A 6,000-nucleotide genomic window follows, 5' to 3' on the forward strand; every position below is an offset into this window, starting at 1 on the left:
TCTCACTGGAGGCCTTATAGAAATCCGGCCACACAATAAGAGATGAGCTGCATCCGGGAGCAAGCAAAGCTTCATCTGCTGCTCCCCATCCCTGGCATTACTGCCTGAACCATTCCCCTCCCCTCAAAAAAAGTGCCTTCCCAGAAACCAGTCCCTGATGCCAAAAAGATTGGGGACTGCTGGAAACACAAAATCCCCAGCCTCTTTCCTAAGATGTGCAGTATTTGGGCAAGGCACTTGAAAGATGAAATATCAAAAGAAGAAATATAAATAATAATTCAAAGTAATAATACTCGAGCCCCACACTATTATAAGCAAAATAAAAGGTAGAAATAATTATTTTAAAAGAATAAGACCTTAGGGATGCAATTTTAGACAACGTGAAGTTCAACTGGGCGGCCAGTGGAGGGAGACTTTCCCTGCCTCCCTAAGGCCCTGAGGAATTTTCTCATATACTCGCTGAGTGACAGTTTCGCCTCAGCCTCCAGGAGGAGACTGATAGCTAAGGGATGGACCGAATGGGATAGTAACCCAGGCGGAGGCGGCTCAGGGTACTCGGGTCTGAATGCCGCCGTGTAGGCGGCTGGAGAGCTGGGAGCTCCGGACTCACCAGCTCATCTGTCTCACCGTACTTCGCCTGTCCACCCCGCCGGCTCCGCGGCGCCGGCGACCGAGGCCCCTGGGTCAGTTACCGGGTGTCCAGGCAACCGCTGCGGCAGCCGCTTGGGACCGCGGGGTCGCGCTCTCCTGTGCCTCCCAGCCGGTCCTGTGTCTGCCCCGCGTTTCCTCCGAGGACCGGTGCTGCCGGGCTCTATGCGCGCGCTAGGCTCTTCGGCGCCGTCAGCTCCCCACTCTTATTTCTTTTCTAACCAGTTCAGTCCCACCAAACTCCTTTTGGTCTGTAGTGAAGGGGGACGCGGAGGTGGGGGGTGCGGTTGGGGGTAGGGAGGCGGGGACTACAAGCAAACTGCAGCAGTTATGATTAGAATCAGGATCAGATTTCTTTAGGGCTTTCCAGGTGGCGCGATAGTGAAGAAGCCGCCTGCTAATGCAGTAAGACGCGGGTTCGACCCCTGGGTAGGGAAGATCCCCTGGAGTAGGAAATGGCAACCCACAGTCCGTGGGGTCACAGAGTCGGACACGACTGAGCACATGCCCAGAGTTCTTTAAGGTGAAAACAGCAGAATTCCGCTTCTTTGCCCCTGAATGGTACGTTTCTGATATCCTACCCTCACCATCACCTCTTTAGAGAAAATCTTATAGCTTCTGCTGTCCCAGTGCAAGGACCACAGGTGATAAGCTCCTTTTGGTTTGATTGTTCGTTCTAAGGTGACGTCAGTATCGAGAAACTTGAACAAACTACAAGGAAGGATAGGAAATATTTGCTTGGTGTCCAGAGGTTGATGTGGGGAAAGTGATGAATTGAAGACATTTTGATAGCATATTCAAAAGCAGAGACATTACTTTGCCAACAAAGGTTCGTCTAGTCAAGGCTATGGTTTTTCCTGTGGTCATGTATGGATGTGAGAGTTGGACTGTGAAGAAGGCTAAGCACCGAAGAATTGATGCTTTGGAACTGTGGTGTTGGAGAAGACTCTTGAGAGTGCCTTGGACTGCAAGGAGATCCAACCAGTCCATTCTAAAGGAGATCAGCCCTGGGATTTCTTTGGAAGGACTGATGCTAAAGCTGAAACTCCAGTACTTTGGCCACCCTCATGCGAAGAGTTGACTCATTGGAAAAGACTCTGATGCTGGGAGGGTTTGGGGGGAGGAGGAGAAGGGGACGACAGATAATGAGATGGCTGGATGGCATCACTGACTTGATGGATGTGAGTCTGGGTGAACTCCAGGAGTTGGTGATGGACAGGGAGGCCTGGCGTGCTGTGATTCATGGGGCCGCAAAGAGTCGGACACGACTGATCGACTGAACTGAACTGAACTGAACTGAAGGGTTTATTTCTAATAAAACACATTTTTGAAGTGTGATTCATCTCAAAAAATATTAAGTGTCACAAAATACATACCTAAACTTTGTTTCCAGCTCAGTGAAATATACTGTGACCTGAAGTTAAAGTGTTTTCAAAGAAAGTCTTGTGCCTTACAGTATGCTCACCAAATGCCTTCTTGGATGAAATCAAACACTAAATGATGAATGGAAGATGGTTAAAAACATAAGATCAGAATAAAGGTTAGTATTCTTATGTAGTCAAATCATATTTCCAGGCAACACTGGATACAGGCAAAGGTCTGGCAAGGTTAAGAAAGCAAACTCTATTACCTTAAGAGGCAATTCAATTAGTAATCCTTTTTAGTGGAGGCCCTACCTGGAATAAGATCATTCCAGCCAAAGATGTAAAAGAGGAAGCAATAACAAGCAACCTGGAGAGAGGTCTTAATCTTAAATTCATATATGCAGAAGCAGAGCTCTTTTTGTAATTAAAAAATAGATTCCAGAATGCACTCTCCAGTTTCCCATCTTCCTCCATTAATTATTTAAATTTGACATGTTAGCAATACAATGTTAAATTTAAACCAAATGAATCATTTGCATACCAGTAAATATATATTCATGAGACTTCAAATCATCTAAGTGAGTATATTAAAGCAATACCTAGCCTTTTTTCCACCAAAAAGACTTTACCTACTGGAAACTTCATTCTTGAAATTTTTTTACTTAATTAATTAGAACTCATTGATTCATAATTTCTATACATGCAATTATGGTAGAATTCTAAAGTGAACCCCAAGGACCCTGACTCCCTGGTATACATGCCTTGAATACTTCTGGGCTTTTAATAGGATGGATTGTATTCTGGTAATTAGCTTGTTATATGACACCATTGGCTTTAAGGGAGATTATCCAGGGTGAGTTGGACTTAACTGGGTGAACCATTGAAAGGGACTGGCCTCCTCTTGGAGTCAGATCTCTTCCTGGAGTCAGAGATTTGAAGCTTCAGAGGAGCACTGGACACAAGGGATATTCTTTTTGTCAGCTTTGAAGATTGAGAGGCCCTTAGCAGGAAATGTAAGCATCCTCTAGGAGTTGAGTATGGCTCCAGCAAGGAAATTGAGGACCTCAGTCCTACAGCCTTCAAGGAACTGAATTTTACCAACAATCTGAATGGGCTTAGAAGAGGACACTGTGTTCCAAATGAGATTGTATCCTGCCAACACCTTGACTTCAGCCTTGTGAACCCTGAGCAGACTACCCAGTCAGCCTCACCTGGATTTCTGACCTACAGAACTGTGAGCTAATTGTGTTGTAGGCTGCTACATTTGTGCAATTTGTTACCTAGCAATAGAAAACTTATACACCTATTAACTTACTTCAAATGAACAAAAGTAAGAATTTTTTAATAAAGATACAGGGTTATCTCAGGAAACCCAGTTTACTGATATACTATATTATGGAGAGTGCATTCTGGAATCTATTTTTTAATTACAAAAAGAGCTCTGCTTCTGCATATATGAATTTAAGATTAAGACCTCTCTCCAGGTTGCTTGTTATTGCTTCCTCTTTTACATCTTTGGCTGGAATGATCTTATTCCAGGTAGGGCCTCCACTAAAAAGGATTACTAATTATATTTAGTAATATAATATATTATATATATATATAGTATATACTATATTATATATATGTATATATAATACATATATATATATACACACACACACACATACATATATATGTATGTATAATACATACAAAGTTTAGGTATGTATTTTGTGACACTTAATATTTTTTGAGATGAATCACACTTCAAAAATGTGTTTTATTAGAAATAAACCCTTCAGTTCAGTTCAGTTCAGTTCAGTCGCTCAGTCGTGTCCGACTCTTTGCAACCCCATGAACCACAGCACGCCAGGCCTCCCTGTCCATCACCAACTCCCGGAGTTCACCCAAGAGTCACATCCATCGAGTCAGTGATGCCATCTAGCCATCTCATCCTCTGTCATCCCTTTCTCCTCCTGCCCCCAATCCCTCCCAGCATCAGAGTCTTTTCCAATGAGTCAACTCTTTGCATGAGGTGGCCAAAGTACTGGAGTTTCAGCTTTAGCATTATTCCTTCCAAAGAAATCCCAGGGCTGATCTCCTTCAGAATGGACTGGTTGGATCTCCTTGCAGTCCAAGGGACTCTCAAGAGTCTTCTCCAACACCACAGTTCAAAAGCATCAATTCTTCGATTGTAGAAGAAACTCATATGGACCAAACATCAGACACTGCAAAATGAAATCAGTACTAGACCTATTGTCATAAAGAACACAGTGGATAAGGTTATCTTATTAGCAAATAGAAAAAACAGTTTTTTTTAAGAAAATAAAACAGAAGTAGCTGATTTTTCTATAGCAAGAATTAAAGGATAGATGGAAATATTAACCCTACATACAGAAAATAATGATCAAATACATTCCCTGCAAAACTATCACTCAAGAATGAGAACAACAACAAAAACTCCATATTTTGAAAAAAACAAAAATGAAATTTACCATTGGCGGAGCTTACTGAACTATGTACTTTAGGAAAAATGAAACTAGCAGAGCTATTGAAAAGATGTGTGGTTAAATCTAAACAATCTGGCTGTATGAAAACAGTCAACCATCTACTTGTCTTCCAGTTGTCCTTGGCTTTCTCTTCCTAATCTTCTCCTATCCAATTACTCCTTAAGACCTACACATGCAACTGTTTTAATATATCTCCACTAGACTATTTCAAGAATTAGATTTAACAACAAAGTGCTCTGGGCCTCTTCTTTCTTACTTACACTGGAATTATTTAGAGCTGCTTTTAGATTAACTAAATGCATACCACACCTGCCATAGAAAATTGGCTGAATACTCCTATTTATTAATAATAATGTTTTATTAAGATGGACCAGAAGGGTCCTCAGCAGACAATTGGAATCGGCATCTAATTATATCTAACAGAGTGGCGTGATATAAATTTTTCTAAATTAAAAATTATTGTCTTTGGCAGACATTCTCCAAAATTCAATTTGCTTATATCAAATTACTTCTTACAGCAACTTAGCTCATTTTTATGTTGTAAGTAATTCATACTGATGTACAATGAGAAAATAAGATTCAAAAAGGGCATTACTGATGTTTTTCTATAATAATATATGATTCAAAATATTTCAAGATCAGAACCATTTTGCTCTATCATCAATGGTATAGAATTCGGAGACAGTCTTATATCTATTCATGTGCTAAAGATTACCATTTATGCTTTCTAAATTAAATTTTAAATGACCCTAAAGGCTTAACATGTTTAGAGATATCTCTGTTGCCACCCTCTGTAAATTGTGGTAATTTATCCAAGTAAGTGCGTCTGAATTTTCATCATAAGATTACATTCATCTCATCTGCTTTTAATAAAGCATATGGATCTGCTTTCAATCCATATGCATTATAAAATACCTGCAATACAGTACCTCATCAGAGTACATAACCTCAAATTCTCTCTAGGCAGTTTTATCAAAAGCTTGCCTGAAAGGATATAGATGCAGAATATTTGTTGTTTTAAAGATGTAAAGTTATCTGCCTTTTCTAAATGTTTACAGCTCTTTTCCAGAATCAGATGCAGCCCTCGTCAAATTACCTATTTGAGCATTATTAGCGTCCCACATAATGGGATCATTTTTACTGTGACATTAATCTTTCAATTTTTATCAAAAAACACTCTGATTAAAAAGACATATGAAATGTGCCAGTACATTAATAGTGGATGATAATTTCCATCATATCCACTCAATGGACCCATACAAAATTCTATGTAAGAAATTGGGATATTTGTGTATGTATATGTGAGGGGAGGGGAGTAGGGGAGGAAGGGAGGGAAGGAAAGAGATGTTGACGAGACAGTATTAAAAGAGATTAAACAGGCAGTTGTTTAACTCAAGAAGTCAGTATAAACCGTGTATAAATTATGAGATTTATATAGATATCTGAGTCTCTCCTTTTATCTTGTCTGCCAGACTCTAAGCTTAGTTTTAACAACC

The 6,000-nt window shown here is 40.3% G+C and overlaps 1 protein-coding gene across 1 annotated transcript in view; it reads right to left on the reverse strand.

Moving 5' to 3' along the window:
* Positions 1 to 854, reverse strand: part of CCDC178 (coiled-coil domain containing 178) — a 408,302-nt gene extending 407,448 nt beyond the window's left edge. Inside the window, exon 1 of the mRNA XM_025273247.3 lies at positions 611 to 854. The gene's annotated coding sequence lies outside the window, so the exon portion shown is untranslated. The remainder of the gene's footprint in view (positions 1 to 610) is intronic.
* Between the last annotated feature and the right edge of the window lie 5,146 nt (positions 855 to 6,000).

The sequence above is a fragment of the Bubalus bubalis genome, chromosome 22 (assembly GCF_019923935.1).
Source record: "Bubalus bubalis isolate 160015118507 breed Murrah chromosome 22, NDDB_SH_1, whole genome shotgun sequence".
In the NCBI taxonomy this organism is placed as follows: domain Eukaryota; kingdom Metazoa; phylum Chordata; class Mammalia; order Artiodactyla; family Bovidae; genus Bubalus; species Bubalus bubalis.